Raw genomic sequence first — 19,521 nt, forward strand, 5'->3', positions numbered from 1 at the left:
AAATGGTAATAGGAACATACATATTGATAATTACCTTAAATGTAAATGGATTAAATGCTCCCACCAAAAGACACAGACTGGCTGAATGGATACAAAAACGAGACCCATATATATGCTGTCTACAAGAGACCCACTTCAGACCTAGGGACACATACAGACTGAAAGTGAGGGGATGGAAAAAGATATTCCATGCAAATGGAAATCAGAAGAAAGCTGGAGTAGCAATTCTCATATCAGACAAAATAGACTTTAAAGTAAAAACTATTACAAGAGACAAAGAAGGACACTATATAATGATCAAGGGTTCGATCCATGAAGAAGATATAACAATTGTAAATATTTATGCACCCAACATAGGAGCACCTCAATACATAAGGCAAATACTAACAGCCATAAAAGGGGAAATCGACAGTAACACAATCATAGTAGGGGACTTTAACACCCCACTTTCACCAATGGACAGATCATCCAAAATGAAAATAAATAAGGAAACACAAGCTTTAAATGATACATTACACAAGATGGACTTAATTGATATTTATAGGACATTCCATCCAAAAACAACAGAATACACATTTTTCTCAAGTGCTCATGGAACATTCTCCAGGATAGATCATATATTGGGTCACAAATCTAGCCTTGGCAAATTTAAGAAAATTGAAATCATATCAAGTATCTTTTCTGACCACAACGCTATGAGACTAGATATCAATTACAGGAAAAGATCTGTAAAAAATACAAACACATGGAGGCTAAACAATACACTACTTAATAACGAAGTGATCACTGAAGAAATCAAAGAGGAAATCAAAAAATACTTAGAAACAAATGACAATGGAGACACGACGACCCAAAACCTATGGGATGCAGCAAAAGCAGTTCTAAGAGGGAAGTTTATAGCAATACAATCCTACCTTAAGAAACAGGAAACATCTCGAATAAACAACCTACCTTTGCACCTAAAGCAATTAGAGAAAGAAGAACAAAAGAACCCCAAATTTAGCAGAAGGAAAGAAATCATAAAGATCAGATCAGAAATAAATGAAAAAGAAATGAAGAAAACAGTAGCAAAGATCAATAAAACTAAAAGCTGGTTCTTTGAGAAGATAAATAAAATTGATAAACCATTAGCCAGACTCATCAAGAATAAAAGGGAGAAGACTCAAATCAATAGAATTAGAAATGAAAAAGGAGATGTAACAACTGACACTGCAGAAATACAAAAGATTATTAGAGATTACTACAAGCAGCTGTATGCCAATAAAATGGACATCCTGGCAGAAATGGACAAATTCTTAGAAATGCACAAGCTGCCGAGACTGAACCAGGAAGAAATAGAAAATATGAACAGACCAATCACAAGCACTGAAATTGAAACTGTGATTAAAAATCTTCCAACAAACAAAAGCCCAGGACCAGATGGCTTCACAGGCGAATTCTATCAAACATTTAGAGAAGAGCTAACACCTATCCTTCTCAAACTCTTCCAAAAGATAGCAGAGGGAGGAACTCCCAAACTCATTCTATGAGGCCACCATCACCCTGATACCAAAACCAGACAAAGATGTCACAAAGAAAGAAAACTACAGGCCAATAAAACTGATGAACATAGATGCAAAAATCCTTACAAAATACTAGCAAACAGAATCCAACAGCACATTAAAAGGATCATACACCATGATCAAGTGGGGTTAATTCCAGGAATGCAAGGATTCTTCAATATATGCAAATCAATCAACGTGATACACCATATCAACAAACTGAAGGAGAAAAACCATATGATCATCTCAATAGATGCAGAGAAACTTTTGACAAAATTCAACAGCCATTTATGATAAAAACCCTGAAGAAAGTAGAGAAGAAAAAGAAATAAAAGGAATCCAAATAGGAAAAGAAGAAGTAAAGCTGTCACTGTTTGCAGATGACATGATACTATACATAGAGAATCCTAAGGAGGCTACCAGGAAACTACTAGAGCTAATCAATGAATTTGGTAAAGTAGCAGGATACAAAATTAATGCACAGAAATCTCTGGCATTCTTATACACTAATGATGAAAAATCTGAGAGTGAAATTAAGAAAACACTCCCATTTACCATTGCAACAAAAAGAATAAAATATCTAGGAATAAACCTACTTAAGGAGACAAAAGACCTGTATGCAGAAAATTATAAGACACTGATGAAAGAAATTAAAGATGATACACATCGATGGAGAGATATACCATGTTCTTGGATTGGAAGAATCAACATTGTGAAAATGACTCTACTACCCAAAGCAATCTACAGATTCAATGCAATCCCTATCAAACTACCACTGGCATTTTTTACAGAACTAGGAAAAAAAATTTCACAATTTGTATGGAAACACAAAAGACCCCGAATAGCCAAAGCAATCTTGAGAACGAAAAATGGAGCTGGAGGAATCAGGCTCCCTGACTTCAGATTATACTACAAGGCTACAGTAATCAAGACAGTATGGTACTGGCACAAAAACAGAAATACAGATCAATGGAACAGGATAGAAATCCCAGAGATAAACCCACACACATATGGTCACCTTATCTTTGATAAAGGAGGCAAGGATATACCGTGGAGAAAAGACAGTCTCTTCAATAAGTGGTTCTGGGAAAACTGGACAGCTACATGTAAAAGTAGGAAATTAGAACACTCCCTAACCCCACACACAAGAATAAACTCAAAATGGGTTAAAGACCTACATGTAAGGCCAGACACTATCAAACTCTTAGAGGAAAACATAGGCAGAACACTCTATGACATAAATCACAGCAAGATCCTTTTTGACCCATCTCCTGGAGAAATGGAAATAAAAACAAAAATAAACAAATGGGACCTAATGAAACTTAAAAGCTTTTGCACAGCAAAGGATACCATAAACAAGACCAAAAGACAACCCTCAGAATGGGAGAAAATATTTGCAAATGAAGCAACTGACAAAGGATTAATATCCAAAATTTATAAGCAACTCTTGCAGCTCAATAACAAAAAAACAAACAACCCAATCCAAAAATGGGCAGAAGAACTAAATAGACATTTCTCCAAAGAAGATATACAGATCGCCAACAAACACATGAAAGAATGCTCAACATCATTAATCATTAGAGAAATGCAAATCAAAACGACAATGAGATATCATCTCACGCCGGTCAGATTGGCTATCATCAAAAACTCTAGAAATAATAAATGCTGGAGAGGGTGTGGAGAAAAGGGGACCCTCTTGCACTGCTGGTGGGAATGTAAATTGATACAGCCATTATGGAGAAGAGTATGGAGTTTCCCTGAAGAACTAAAAGTAGAACTACCATATGAGCCAGCAATCCCACTACTGGGCATATACCTTGAGAAAACCATAATTCAAAAAGAGTCATGTACCAAAATGTTCATTGCAGCTCTATTTACAATAGCCAGGACATGGAAGCAACCTAAGTGTCCATCAACAGATGAATGGATAAAGAAGATGTGGCACATATATACAATGGAATATTACTCAGCCATAAAAAGGAATGAAACTGTGTTATTTGTAGTGAGGTGGATGGACCTGGAGTCTGTCATACAGAGTGAAGTAAGTCAGAAGGAGAAAAACAAATACCGTATGCTAACACATATATATGGAATCTAAGAAAAAAAAATGTCATGAAGAGATTAGTGGTAGGACGGGAATAAAACACAGACCTACTAGAGCATGGACTTGAGGACATGGGGAGGGGGAAGGGTAAGTTGTGACGAAGTGAGAGAGTGGCAGGGACATATATGCACTACCAAATGTAAATTAGATAGCTAGTGGGAAGCTGCCGCATAGCACAGGGAGATCACCTCTGTGCTTTGTGACCATGAGAGGGGTGGGATAGGGAGGGTGGGAGGGAGGGAGATGCAAGAGGGAAGAGATATGGGAACATATGTATATGTATAACTGATTCACTTTGTTGTAAAGGAGAAACTAACACTCTATTGTAAAACAGTTATACTCCAATAAAGATGTTAAAAAAAAAAAAAAGACACAAAGATATTACAAGCAAAAAGATGGAAAATGCTATGTCATGCTAATGCCAGTTTTTAAAAAGTGAGAGCTACTGTAGTAATATCAGATAAATGACTTCAGAGTAAAGATATCACCTTGGACAAACAGGTTCATTTCATAATAATAAAACGGTCAGTTCAACAAGAGAACAGAACAATTATAAACATTTATGAGCCTAGTGAAAGAACCTTAAACCATGTGTGACAAATACTGCAAGAGTATAAACAAATAAGCAATTCCACAATTATCAGTACCCATTTCTCAATAACTGAATGAACAAGTAGATAGAAAGTATTACTATGGAAGAGCTGAACAGTCCTATCAATCCCTTCAGTATAATTGATATGCATAGAACATTCCATATAATAGGAACAAAATATAAATCCTTTTCAAGTACACATAGAGCATTCATGAAAATAGCCTATGTTATAGGTATAAAAGAAGTTTCAATATATTTAAAGATTTAGTAAATTCAAAAGGACACCAGTCATATACATTGTGTTCTCTGAACAAAAGGGGAATGAAATTTGAAATTAATTTTAAAAAAATCTGGAAAGTATTTAAATATTTAGAAATTATAAAACATTTCTAAAATTATAAGGTATTTTAAACTGAAAGAAAACATAACAATTTTTAAGTTCAGCTAAAGCAGTACCTAGAGGGAAATATATATCACCAAATGTTGAATACATTTATTTAAAAAGGTCTCAAACCTCAACACCCACCCAAAGGAAATTGAAAGAGAAGGGTAAATTATAGCCAAAGAGGGTATAAGAAGGGGTAATAATAAAAATAATAAAGATCAGATCTGAAATCAATTAAATGGAAAACAGAAAAAATAGAGAAAGTGAAACCAAAAGCTGGTTCTCATGAAAGATCAATAAAATGACATTCTTTTAGTCACATTAAACATGAAAAAGGATATTAAATTATTAATATCAGAAATGAGAGAGTATTATTAACAATTTTTTTGTCAATAAATTCTACAATTTAGCAGAAATGGTCAAATTCCTTCTAAAACTCAAACCACAAAAAATTTACTAAAAAAGAAATATATAATATAAATAACCTTTATACATTAAATTTGTTTTAGTTAAAAACCTTTTCATGAAAAAAACTCTGGGCCCAGATAGCTTTATTGTCAATTATACCAATCTCTTAGGTAAGCAATAAAACAAATTCTACACAAACTCTTCCAAAAATTGAAAAAGAGGAATAATTGCCAACTGATTCTTTGAGGCCATGTTCTACTGATACAAAAAGTCAACATTGACATCAGAAGAAAAGAAAACCACTGACCAATATTTTCTTAAACACAGATTCAAAAATTCTCTACAAATTTTTCATAAATTGAATTCAATAACAAAAAGTATGTTGCATCTTGACAAAATGGCACACAGGAAATTTTTAATTTAAAAATGTATTTCACCATATTAAGCTAAAAACAAACAAAACAATCACCTTAATAAATGCACAGAAAAACCTGAAAAAATTCCAATATCCATTTTTCATTTAAAAGAAACCTAGAACTTTCAACAATTATCATAGAAGGGAGCTTCCTCAACCTGATACAGGCTATCTATGAAAATTCTACAGCTAACTTCATACTTAATGGGGGAAGACTGATTGTTTTCCAGTTAAGAATAGCAACAAGGCAAGGATGTCCTCCTTTGCCACTTTCGTTCAATATAATACTTAACATTTTAGCCAATGCAATTAGCAATTGAGATCCAAATTGAAAAAGAATAAAAGGTGTCATAATTACATATTTAGAAAATCTTGTGGAATCTACAAAAAGCTAATAAGAAGTGAGTTTAGGAAATTTGTAGTACATAAGATAAATTTACAAAATTCAACTGTATTTCCATATAATAGAAATGCACAATTATAAATTAAAATAAAAAGTACCATTTACAAAAGCATCATATCTGAAATAATAATGAATGTGACAAAAAGTTTGCAGAACCTGTACATTGAAAACTATTGAACATACCTAAGAGAAATTTTAAAAGACCCAAATAAATGGAAATTTATACTATATTCCTGGATCAGAAAACTCAAAATTGAGATGTTAATTTTTACCAAACTGATGTATCTATTCAATGAAATTCCAATTAAAGTCGGTTAATTTGTGTCTCCCATATTTGGCATGGGGGCAAAGCCAAGCGAAATTTCCCTAACAACAGAAGGGGCATGAAAGAAGCAAATCTATAGAACTACATGCAGATGTGAGTCAGGACAGTGTTGTAAAAGGCCCCTAGATGCATATACAGGATTTATCCCGAAAGGGGAAAATTTACAAAGTGTTTTGAGATATAAATATTGAAAAGCTTCCTAAAAGGTTAAACCCTTTGCTAGATATCAAGATATTCTTTTCAAATTTCAGCTCAAAGTAAATTGCCTGTGAATGGGAAAGAGGAATGCAGCCTGACAAAAAACCTTCAAGCGATATATATTTTTTTGTCTCTTCATTGCTGCATATATATAAGTAGAAGAACTTATACCTCTCCATAAAGGCATGCTTATATTACACCCACTTCTACCTTCAGCTGTGATTTACTCTGAATCCTGCCTCACTTACTGTAAAATGCTCTGTCTCTCAGTAATACCTCAGTGAAATCTCCTTAAAGTAAAGCATTCTTGCACTTAGGCTGCTGCTCTGAAAGCTGCCATCTGGTCTAATTCAACTCTAGTTTAAGCTCTTGAATCACATGACTTAAATCCACATAAGTGTTGATTGTACATGATTGCTTTTATTGATTCCTGCTTGGACTAAACTTATTTCAGAGTCTCCATCCAACTTTAGCAAGAATTCTTGATTTTTTTTTTTCTGCTCATTCTCTTCCTCTGGGGCTTAATATTGACTCATCTTTTCTAATGCTATGTCTACAAAGATATGGAGGGGTTAATCATCACATGATGATTACCCTGGAAATCTGGTTTCCTCAAACTCCAACATGTCTGAATGCATCTCTTATTGCCCCGCCTCTCTGATATCAGCTCCACCTCTTAACTGCCTAATAACTGCATCATTGCTATTCCTATCTCTTTGGATTAGAAATAATGATATTGACTTTTGGGGATTTCTACCAGACCTAGAGCACTGTCCTGTTTTTCCTCCATGCTTTTCATGTCTGCCTTTTTTGTTGCCATTCATTTTGCTGCCTCCCTCCCAGTGTAGGTTTTCTTCCTATCATCACTGAATATTTATATAGCTGGCTTTCTAACTAGATTCTGGGTCAGTCCAAGTGCCACTGAATTAGAAACTCCTAGGTGAGCCCCAGGTACCTACTTTTATTAATGTCTCTAGTGATCGTGAACTCAGCCAGTAAAACCACTATTCCTATCTTGTAATTTTAAACTTTGAATAATTATTTCTCTTATTATCTCTTTGTTAAGGGAGAAAGACTCTCAAAGATAGAAATTGTCCTAATTATTTTATTCCTTGGCACCTTGCATCTGGCAGATGTTCAATAAAGGTAGTAGCAACAGATCAAATAATTTAGGGCTACCTTACCTCAGCACACATGCTCATAATTACCCCCTCAATATTGTTTGTCCCCTGCTCCTTCATTTTCCATCTACTGAATCATTCATTCAAGGTCCACTTCACAGTACATTTTCTCATTGTAGTCACTCCAATTCACACTCTCCCTTTGCCAAGCCCTTGAAGTGCATATCATCGTTTTAAGAACTCTAGAACTCAGAACAATTCTTCATAATCATTTTTTCTAACTACCCATAAGGGTTATCATATTTTCTTCTTCAGTTTTTACAAAGACATCTAAAATTAGTCTGAACATTTAAGCACTACTTAATAAATATTTGTTTCTTGTTTCCCCAATTTGTATGGCTGCAGCTTGCATTTAATTCAATATAATGATCCTCTTGTTGAATACCAGATATGTGCAAACCATTGCTTCAGTTGTTTTGTTAGTATGAGCACACTTTTTGAGTGTTCAGAAAGGACTCCAGTGCTGAAACCAGATGATGTATAAAATTAGCCCCCAAAGGGCTTTATAATTAAGAAAATTGTAACTGCTACTGGGAGTTAATCTGTCTGTCTGCTGGAGAGTGTTGCCTCATCCAAAACTTGCAGATAAAGAAGATTTGTGAGAACAAATTCTACTGTGCTAGAGTCAAGAGGGACAGTATCCTATTTGGGTTGATTTCTATTCTCCAGCTCAAAAGAAGTCTCCTAATCAATCACTTATGATGGTGCTTGAAACAATCATCCAGAGCTGGCTATTATTTTGCAGAGAATGGGATGCACCAAACTTTGTGAATAAGAGCCTTTCTAAAACTTTTAGTAGGGTGTTAGTATGAAGAAACATTGATATGAGACTCAGGAGAGCAGGAATTTAGTCATATTGTTCTTCTTACACTGTGACATTGATGGATCACTGAATGGCATTTGTCCCCAGCTGCCTCATCTGAAATAGGAAGGGAAAGTGTGGTATATGACCAGATGTAGAATGATAGTGTTCTAGGCCTCCTTTTTCCCTCCTGGTAAGAGATCCATTCCCTCAGTTTACACCTATGGACTTGTGAACCAGGCTGGAGAAAAATATATCCTTTGGTTGCTTCCAGGAACCATTAAGAAAGAGTCTCTTTTAGGGGGGAATTTTGGGGGCACAGGAGTAGTAATGAAAAATCAGAGGCACTGGTGCCCATGATTTCATATTAGTGGAGGAACTGGTGGTAGAGAATTACAGTGGTAAGCTGAGGAAAACAGCAGCAAAGGTTAGAGAGAATGCCTTTCCATTGGTGCTGTTACATAAGCAAGAACTATACATCTTGGTTATATGTGTGTGTGTGTGTGTTTGTGTGTGTATTTGTCATTTGAAAGAAAAAGAGTTCTGACTGATAAACCCAGACTATAAGCATTTAAATATAGCAGTAAAATAATTGTTATGATAATACCAAGGACTTGATCAGTTTACTGTCAGTCTCAAGTTTTCCAGAAAAATGAGAATCATGATATTTGAAAATCCTAGTAGCTAGGGTCATTGTAAAGTTGAAAGTGGACCACAAAGTGGCTTTGGACTATGCATGCTTTGAAAATTCAGGTGTCCTTACTAGCTTACTCATAGATAGAAAATGAATAAATAATAATAATGGATAGATATCATGGGAAAGATAATGCTGATGTTTAAAAATTTGGAAATGTGTCAGTCAGTAATATTTGAGGTTTTCTGTTATCACACATACTAGCTGTGTGTTCTTAATGTTACTTCGTATTTATGACCCTCAGTTTCCTGTGTTCTGTAACAGGGTGCTAGTACTTCAATCAAAAGGTGTAACAAGCAATCAAGAAAATGTGTGTGGAAACTGTAAAGCACCATACACTTAGAAATAAGATTTAAAATAAGAATACCCCAAAGATAGCTAAAAACAAAACTTCATATTAAAGTGTATGTTATTACATTACAATATCTTTTCCAAGAGTTTATATATATAAACAAATATTACACTTTTACCTTAACCATATCAAGAGACATGTATGTGTGGCATAGATAGTGGGTTATCAAACTATAACAATCTCCTTCCCTGTTGCCTGAAATTTCTCTGTAAGACTTATTTCAAGATGTACACACACACACACCTGTCAGTCATTCTTAATATTTAAAGCATGGTTAATGGAAGACATTTATGTATTAAACTCTAATTTTCTTTTTAAATTCACTATTATGAGATTTATTTATGGTGTTATCTGTAGCTACAGTTCATCCTTTTTCAGTGCTACACTATAGTATAGTATAGCATTGTATGAAAAGCTGAACACTTTGATTCATTTGCTCCATATCTTTACAAATGCTTGAAATTTTTAGATTTTAAAATATTTTTGCAAATATGATAGGTATTATGTGGTATCTGATGATATTAATTGAACTAATAGCTATAATATTATATTTATATACTTTATTTTCTTTCACATAGAGCCTACTTTTTGTCCAATCTTATTATTTGTTTTTTGTTTATGAATTGTAGGACTACTTTATATAGCCTAGAGCCTAAACCTTTTCCAGTTTATATGTGTTAAACATTAATTCTTCCAGCACTTGAATTGTTTTTCATTGTCTTTAAGATACCTTTTTTCTAACAGAAATTCTTACTTGTAAGGTAGTTAAGTGTATTAATGTTTTCCTTTCTGGTTAATATTTTTAAGTCTTGCATGAGAAATTGTTATTCAATGATCTGAAAGACATTCTCTTATATTCTATTCTAATTCATTTATATTATTGACTTTTATTATTATGACTCTAATCCAGAGAAAATGAATTTTTGGAATTAGTGCTAGGAAATTTTTTTATAGGGATAATTAAAGATTTATTGGTTATTTCCTTTTTTCTCATTATTCTGAATTTTCATCTTTTTCAAATTTTTATTGAAATATTTACCCATCTTGTTACTGCCAGACTTAATTACCATATCTTTAAAACGTGATATTTAGAAAAGCACATTTTCTACCTTGTGTACTTTTAGAGTAATTTAGCTGTTCTTGAGCTTTGATTTTTCATATAAATTTTAGAACCAGTATGTCAAACTCCATACAAGATATTATTGGGACTTTGATTGGGATTACATTGACTCTATGTAAATGTGTATATATCAATGTGGATGAACTATCAAAAAATATTAAATCTACCAATCCATGAATATGGTATAGCTCCCTATATGTTTAGTTCTTATTTTTAATGCTGAAGGCTATCAGTTATTTTCATGTTTCAAGATCTTTCTTTTTTGTCTGAGTATGTGTTCCCTCCCCTTGGAATGGACATATTATTGCTAATTTAATAAATAACAGAAATCAGTTTTCTAAGTAAGAGTGACTACATTCGTAATCCAGTTTTTCTGTTTTAGAATGCAAATACACATTGCATTCATAGGGAAAATGTCTTCCTATTTCGTTTCTTTTTTTTTTTTTCTGCTTTTCTTTTTAACATCTTTATTGGAGTATAATTGCTTTACAATGTTGTGTTAGTTTCTGCTGTATAACAAAGTGAATCAGCTATATGTATACATATATCCCCATATATCCTCCCTCTTGCATCCCCATCCCACCTTTTTTATGTCTTTCCACAAAGCTAAAAAGAAATCTTCATGATGACCTTGCATATATATCTAATTTGTTAGATATTATTTATAATGTATTTATTTAGTTGTGACAAATAACATTTTAATTATAATTTTTCCAAGTGCTTGGTGCTGTCATGTAGAAATGTAACCAACTACAGAATATTAATTTTGATTCTAGCAATGTTTATACATTTTCTTATGAATTCAAAAATTTATTGCAATTTTTTTAGCTTTCTATATATTCAGTTATTCTATTCAAACAATTCTAAGTGTGTTTGCTCCTTTGTAAACCTCATACTTTTTTTCTTGTCTTTCTGTGCTAGTTAGTTGTTCTGAGATATTATTGGATAGAAGTAGTTATAGCAGACATATTTACTTCTTGATTTTAGAGGAAATACTTTAATCCATTCTTCATTTAGTATAAAGTATGTTTTGTGCGTGTGCATGTGTTCATATGTGTGTGTGTGTGTGTGTGTGTGTTGTCCTATGTCTTTGAATGGCAATATGCGTATGGGTCCCTATATGACAAGCTATATGAGAATTTTTTTTTCCTTTTCTATCATGTTTTCACCTCACTCTTAAATCCACATTTACATATTTAACTAAAATTCTGCATAGTTTTATTTCCTTCTCAATGTATATGTTCCTGAATTACTATACAGCTTATATCAAGTGGGAAGAATCCAGTGAAAAGTAAAAATGCTAAGGTCTAAGGGTACAAGGCCATGGAGAAGTGAACATCACATCAATGTGACATGGCATAAAAATGTGTTACTTAAAATGCTGCCAGCAGATAACCACAGCTGAGGTTTTGCCAGATGAAAAGCATAATTTGTCCTCAAATGAAAAGTCAGAATCTCAAATAAAATAAAACTAGTGACAAGTCAATAGTTAATTAAAGTTCCAGAAGCTTGATTTTAACAAGCAGCTAAATGCTTATCAAATTCACTAGAGTTCAGTCTGCATAGGCCAAGTGATGTGGGGAGGTGGCATAGCATAACTCAGTCAGTAAATTAACATATAGCACAGAAAATGGTATTCCAGGGATGGTCATTAAGTCTTGGAAAATACCTTAGAGGTCATGCAGTCTAACCTCTCATCTAATGGAAGAAACTTTCTTTTGTAGCCACAACTCTCTCTATTTTTTATTTTTTTTTTTTGCGGTACGTGGGCCTCTCACTGTTGTGGCCTCTCTCGTTGCGGAGCACAGGCTCCAGATGCACAGGCTCAGTGGCCATGGCTCACGGGCCTAGCCGCTCCGTGGCATGTGGGATCTTCCTGGACTGGGCTATTGTAAATAGTTCTGCAGTGAACATTGTGGTACATGACTCTTTTTTTTTTTTTTTTTTTTTGTGGTACGCGGGCCTCTCACTGCCGTGGCCCCTCCCGCCGCGGAGCACAGGCTCTGGACGCGCAGGCTCAATGGCCATGGCCCACGGGACCAGCCGCTCTGTGGCATGTGGGATCCTCCCGGACTGGGGCAGAAACCCATGTCCCCTGCATTGGCAGGTGGACTCTCAACCACTGCGCCACCAGGGAAGCCTCACAACTCTCTTAATGATGTTTTTCTCTACTAACTTCTAACTTGGTGGATGTAACCAGACTTAGATGCACCAGCTTCTTGAAACTTAGTTTTCAATTGCAAGGAAACAGACCATGTGTGGTTCTTATACTTCAAGAAGATAGCTTCCAAATCTGTTTGAAAAGTGTACACAGAACAGTAGGCTCAACAACAATAAAAAAAATAGAAAGGATTGTAGAAAAAAATAAATGAATTTGGATTGGTGGTTAGAGCCAAGAGAACAGCTATAGAATGTGCATGGGGCAGGGAAGTTTATTATCCCCAAATCAATGCCCAGTTTACTCATTCTGAGTGATTGCTCTGTTGTGCATCAGGAAAAGAGCATTACACAGAGCTGGGGTAATCATATATCCACATATAGTGACATGTGGATTGAACTCAAGCTAAAGACACCTGGTTATGAGAGATAGCTCCTATAAGAGAATATATAAAGAAGATGATTTCACGGACTTCTGAGTTCCAGTTTTTCCATCATTTACTTTCTCATAATTATGTGTCAACAGTGGATAGCCTGTGGGATGGTTTTCTTTATAGACTCCAGTCTTCATCAGTATGAAAAATGTTAACTTTTTCACTTTTGGGGCTCTTTCTGTGGTGTATTCTATGTTAAATCAGTATTTAATATGTTAATGTCACATTTTCATCCCAGACAATTCTGTAAATATGTTAATAATTTATGGGTCAAATAAAAATGTGAGAAAGTGCCAGATTATTTCCTGAGTGGCTATATCATTTTGTTAGGTGTATGAGGGTGTGTGGGTTGACTACAAAAGGTCAGCAAGAAGAAATTCTGTGGGTTGTTGGAACCATTCTATATCTTTTTGGGATGGTGGTTACAAGAGTCAATGCATATGTTAAATATCACAAAACTGTAGACAAAAAAATGAATACTGCATACTATATGTAAATTTATACAAATAAATAAAAGGCATATACATTTTTAAATTAGATAGCTTTCCAACATTCTTGGGGAAAAATAGCACACAAGAATTTTCAAGTACATTAAGAATTTTCACTTAAAATTCAGCAATTTAATAAACAAATCACTGTCTAAGAAACCGTCGGTTGCATTTTCTTTCTCTAATTCTTTTATATTCTTCTATTTTTAAGATATGTTTCACATTATTTTGTACCCCTTTTAATTCTAATTCTGCATTTAAACCCAACTTTTTAAAAATTGCCATTTCCACCAGTTCTGAAAGGTTCAGGATTGCTCTACAGTTGTGGACAGTGTTCCCTTGATCATCCAAAAATAGGTGTGGCAGTTTTTTCATGGAACAGTTTCCACATATGGACCATATCAGAATTTGAATTAAGTTAATAGGTAATGAAAAGGGGACTCATCATAAAAAGGTGTTTTTAATATAAGTTGTCTGTTTTAAGGTCCATAGAAGATAATCTGTATATACATTTAGGTCATTTTTATTGCAGTTATTGTTGTCAAATTGTCACCATTCTATAAAAACAGTATGCCACATTTGCCTTGTTCCTTTAGTAATGATTCTAATGCAGTGTCATAAAAACATAAGCTGTGTCACATGTTATAAGTTATGTTTTCTTAACTGTACATTTAAAAACGTTTAATAATGACTGAAGCTGCACTGTGTCTAATATATTATGGAATAAATGTGTCAAAAACCAGCGGTATGCTCTAAAACTTTATTTTAAAAGAAGCAGATCATACAGCTCATATGCTGTTGTTTGTGTCTGATTTGGGCAGCAATGGAATTCAAGCAGCAGTTGATGAAAATCATGCAACTGGGATATTTTCTTCCTTTTGAAAAAGAGACTGAATAAAAAATGTTAATCTGATCCTCTGCCATTTTTGTAGCTCACTCTGCTTAAAATGACTTCAAATGGCATTACACTGATCAAATAGGCTAGTGTCACCATTTGTTGGCCAGAGAGCAGGAAAAAGATTTTCTTAAAGATTTAATCTGTGACTATAAATTGCTGCCACATGAATAATATCAAGAGAAGAGCCTGCCCTGTTTGTATAGCCATCCACATGAATTCTGGAGCTACCCAGGATGGGCAGAATCCCCATAAGAAAGTCATGGGAGAAGATCATTAAACCAAGGGACGATAGGTTCTGTTGTCAGTAGATTTATTAAATTCTTCTTAAGATGTAGGAACAAAATAAACCTTTTAGGAACAAATCCGGAATAAGAGACAGATGGAATTAAACACATTTTTATGACAATATTCATCTTCTGTCTGTTTTCTAGACAACTGTATTGCTATCTTCTGGTTTGGAACAACTCTCAGAGTTTCATTTCTCCATTCATTTATCAAATATGTAGTTAGTGCCTTGTGTGTCTTGAGCATTGTACTAAGCCCTGGAAAGACACCAGTGACCTAGCTGTACTTCCAACCAAAATTCTTCATTCCTAGAAAATGTCTTAGTTCCTAGAATTTGGTCCTCAAGACTGAGGTGTTTCTTTCATATAAATATGGAAATCTATTTGTGCTTTAATAGATTCATAAATACAGTAAAATATTATTTTCAGGTCTCTGAACCTCTGCTTAAAGCAGAAGATGATTTTTATTTTCAACTGAACCCTTTTCCTAGGGCTTCTTATAGATTGAATTACAACCTCTATATTGATTCATTAATACTGACCCCTAATGACTACTTATTTTCTTTGTTCTCAAATTGTTTTGGAGGGGGAGCAGATAATTGCATTATTTCTTCATGCTAACCTATTTTACCACTAATGTGAAAATTACTTATTTGCTCATCTTTATTTCTGACATACCTGAGTTTCAACTTTGGACATGGTCAAGACCAAATATTCATTAAAACTTGACACAAACTTCAGTTGAATCAAAGAATTCTGCTGGGTGAACATTAGGGCTCAACTCCTTCAGGGCTATCTATCCAGGAATAGGTTTCCAATTGATATCAAACTTCTCATCATCCTTCTTTCCTGCACTCTCAACTAGAAGTGCATTATGATCACAGAATATGAGGTAAAGCTCTGGGATTAAATGCTGTCAAATTATTACCTAACTTCATCTGTTGTCTTTCCATCCCACACAAATGCAGTGCTAGCCTTCAGATATCTTCATTCACAAATACAGTAAAAAGAAAAAAAAATCTTTTCAGATATAGTAGCTTATATATTACCTAAAGAAATAAACAAGTCTCTGGAAGTTTTACTCAATCAAGTTTTTGTTTTTTTTGAATTTTATTTTTACTACAGCAGGTTCTTATTAGTTACCTATTTTATACATATTAGTGTATATATGTCAAGCCCAATCTCCCAATTCATCCCACAACTACCACCCGCTACCCCTGCTTCCCCCCTTGGTGTCCATACGTTTGTTCTCTATATCTGTGTCTCTATTTCTGTCTTGAAAATCAGTTCTCCCACAACTACCACCCGCTACCCCTGCTTCCCCCCTTGGTGTCCATACGTTTGTTCTCTATATCTGTGTCTCTATTTCTGCCTTGAAAATCAGTTCATCTGTACCATTTTTCTAGATTCCACATATATGCGTTAATATATGATATTTGTTTTTCTCTTTCTGACTTCCTTCATTCTGTATGACAGTCTCTATGTCCATCCATGTCTCTGCAAATGACCCAATTTCATTCCTTTTTATGGCTGAGTAATATTCCATTGTATATATGTACAACATCTTTATCCATTCATCTGTCAATGGGCATTTATGTTGTTTCCATGACCTGGCTTTTGTAAAAAGTGCTGCAATGAATATTGGGTGCATGTGTATTTTTGGATTATGGTTTTCTCTGGGTATATGCCCAGTGGTGGGATTGCTGGGTCATATGGTAATTTTATTTTTAGTTTTTTAAGGCACCGCCATAATGTTCTCCACAGTAGCTGTATCAATTTACATTCTCATCAACAGTGCAAGAGGGTTCCCTTTTCTCCACACCCTCTCCAGCGTTTGTTGTTTGTAGATTTTCTGATGATACCCATTCCAACTGGTGTGAGGTGATACCTCTTTGCAGTTTTCATTTGCATTTCTCTGATAATGTTGAGCAGCTTTTCTTGTGCTTCTTGGCCATCTGTTTGTCTTCCTTGGAGAAATGTCTATTTAGGTCTTCTGCCCATATTTGGATTGTTTTGTCTGTTTTCTTTTAAATATTGAGCTGCATGAGCTGTTTATATATTTTGAAGATAAATCATTTTATTATTCATTTGTAAATATTTTCTCCCGTTCTGAGGGTTGTCTTTTCATCTTGTTTATAGTTTCGTGTTAGGGAATGTTCTAATTTCATTCATTTACATGTAGCTGTCCAGTTTTCCCATCACCAATTATTGAAGAGACTGTCTTTTCTCCACTATATATCCTTGCATCTTTATCATAGATTAGTTGAGCGTAGGTGCATGGGTTTATCTCTGGGCTTTCTATCCTGTTCCATTGATCTATATTTCTGTTTTTGTTCCAGTACCATATTGTCTTGACTACTGTAGCTTTGTAGTATAGTCTAAAGTCAGGGAGTCTGATTCCTTCAACTCTCTTTTTTTCCCTCGAGATTGCTTTAGCTATTTGGGGTCTTTTGTGTTTCCATACAAATTTTAAGATTTTTTTGTTCTATTTCTGTAAAAAATGCCACTGGTAATCTGATAAGGATTGCATTGAATCTGTAGATTGTTTTGAGTAGTAGAGTCATTTTCTCAATTTTGATTCTTCCAATCCAAGAATATGGTATATCTCTCCATCAGTTTGTGTCATCTTTGATTTCTTTCATCAGTGTCTTATAGTTTTCTGCATACAGGTGTTTTACCTCCTTAGTAGGTTTATTCCTAGGTATTTTATTTTTGTTGCAGTGGTCGATGGGAGTGTTTCCTTATTTCTCTCTGTGGTCTTTTGTTGTTACTGTATAGGGATGGAGGAGATTTCTGTGCATTAATTTTGTATCTTGCAACTTTACCAAATTCATTGATTAGCTCTAGTAGTTCTCTGGTGGTATCTTTAGGATTATCTATGTATAGTGCCATGTCATCTGCAAACAGTGACAGCTTTACTCCTTCTTTTCCAATTTGTATTTCATTTATTTCTTTTTCTTCTCTGATTGCCATGCTAGGACTTCCAAAATTATGTTGAATAATACTGACAAGAGTGTACATCCTTGTCTTGTTCCTGATCTTAGAGGAAATGTTTTCAGTTTTTCACCATTGAGAATGATGTTTGCTGTGGGTTTGTCATATATGGTCTTTATTATGTTGAGGTAGGTTCCCTCTATATCCTCTTTCTGGAGAGTCTTTATCATAAATGGGTACTGAATTTTGTCAAAATCATTTTCTGTATCTATTTCAATGATGATATAGTTTTTATTCTTCAATTTGTTAATATCGTGTATCACATTGATTGATTTGCATATATTAAAGAATCCTTCCATCACTGGGATAAATCTCACTTGATCGTGGTGTATGATCCTTTTACTGTGCTGTTGGATTCTGTTTGCTTGTATTTTGTTGAGGATTTTTGCATCTATATTCATCAATGATATTGGTCTGTAATTTTCTTTTTTTTATAGTATTTGTGTCTGCTTTTGGTATCAGGGTGATGGTGGCCTCATAGAATGAGTTCGGGAATGTTCCTCCCTCTGCAGTTTTTAGGAACAGTTTGAGAAGGATGGGTGTTAGCTCTTCTACGTTGCTTGTAGTAGTCTCTTAGGATGCTTTGTATTTCTGTGGTGTCTGTTGTAACTTCTCCATTTTCATTTCTAATTTTATTGATTTCAGTCCTCTCCCTCTTTTTCTTGATGAGTCTGGCTAATGGTTTTATCAATTTTGTTTATCTTCTCAAAGAACCAGCTTTTAGTTTTATTGATCTTTGCTCTTGTTTTCTTTGTTTCTGTTTAATTTATTTCTGCTCTGATCTTTATGCTTTCTTTCCTTCTGGTAACTTTGGGTTTTGTTTGTTCTTCTTTCTCCAGTTCCTTTAGGTGTAAGGTTAGATTTTTTTTGAGACTTTTCTTGTTTCATGAGGTAGGCTTTTATAGCTATAATGTTCCCTCTTCGAAATGTTTTTTCTGCATTCCATAGGTTTTGGATCATTGTGTTTCATTGTCATTTGTCTCTAGGTATTTTTTGATTTCCTCTTTGATTTCTTCAGTGATCTCTTGATTATTTAGTAACTTATTTTTTAGCCTCCATGTGTTTGTGTTTTTTGTGTTTTTTTTCCCTGTAATTGATACCTAACCTCATAGCATTGTGGTCGGAAAAGATGCTTGATGATTTCAATTTTCTTAAATTTACCGAGGCTTGATTTGTGACCCAAGATATGATCTATCCTGGACAATGTTCCATGTACACTTGAGAAGAAAGTGTAATCTGCTCTTGAAGGTATAATTTGCTCTTTTTGGATGGAATGTCCTATAAATATCAATTACATCTATCTTGTCTATTGTGTTTCCTTATTAATTTTCTGTCTGGATTATCTGTCCATTGGTGTAAGTGAGGTGTTAAAGTCCCCCACTATTATTGTGTTACTGTCAATTTCTTCTTTTATAGCTGTTAGCATTTACCTTATATATTGAGGTGCTCCTATGTTGGGAGCATATATATATATATATATATATATATATATATATATATATATATATATATACATATGTATATATTTATAATTGTTATACCTTCTTCTTGGATTGATCCCTTGATCATTATCCCTTGTCTCTTGTAACATTCTTTGTTCTAAGGTCTATTTTTTCTGATATGAGTATTGCTACTCCAGCTCTTTTGATTTCCATTTTCATGGAATATCTGTTTTCATCCCCTCACTTTCAGTCTGTATGTGTCCCTAGGTCTGAAATGGGTCTCTTGTAGACAGCATATATATGG

The sequence above is a fragment of the Physeter macrocephalus genome, chromosome 19 (assembly GCF_002837175.3).
Source record: "Physeter macrocephalus isolate SW-GA chromosome 19, ASM283717v5, whole genome shotgun sequence".
Lineage (NCBI taxonomy): Eukaryota > Metazoa > Chordata > Mammalia > Artiodactyla > Physeteridae > Physeter > Physeter macrocephalus.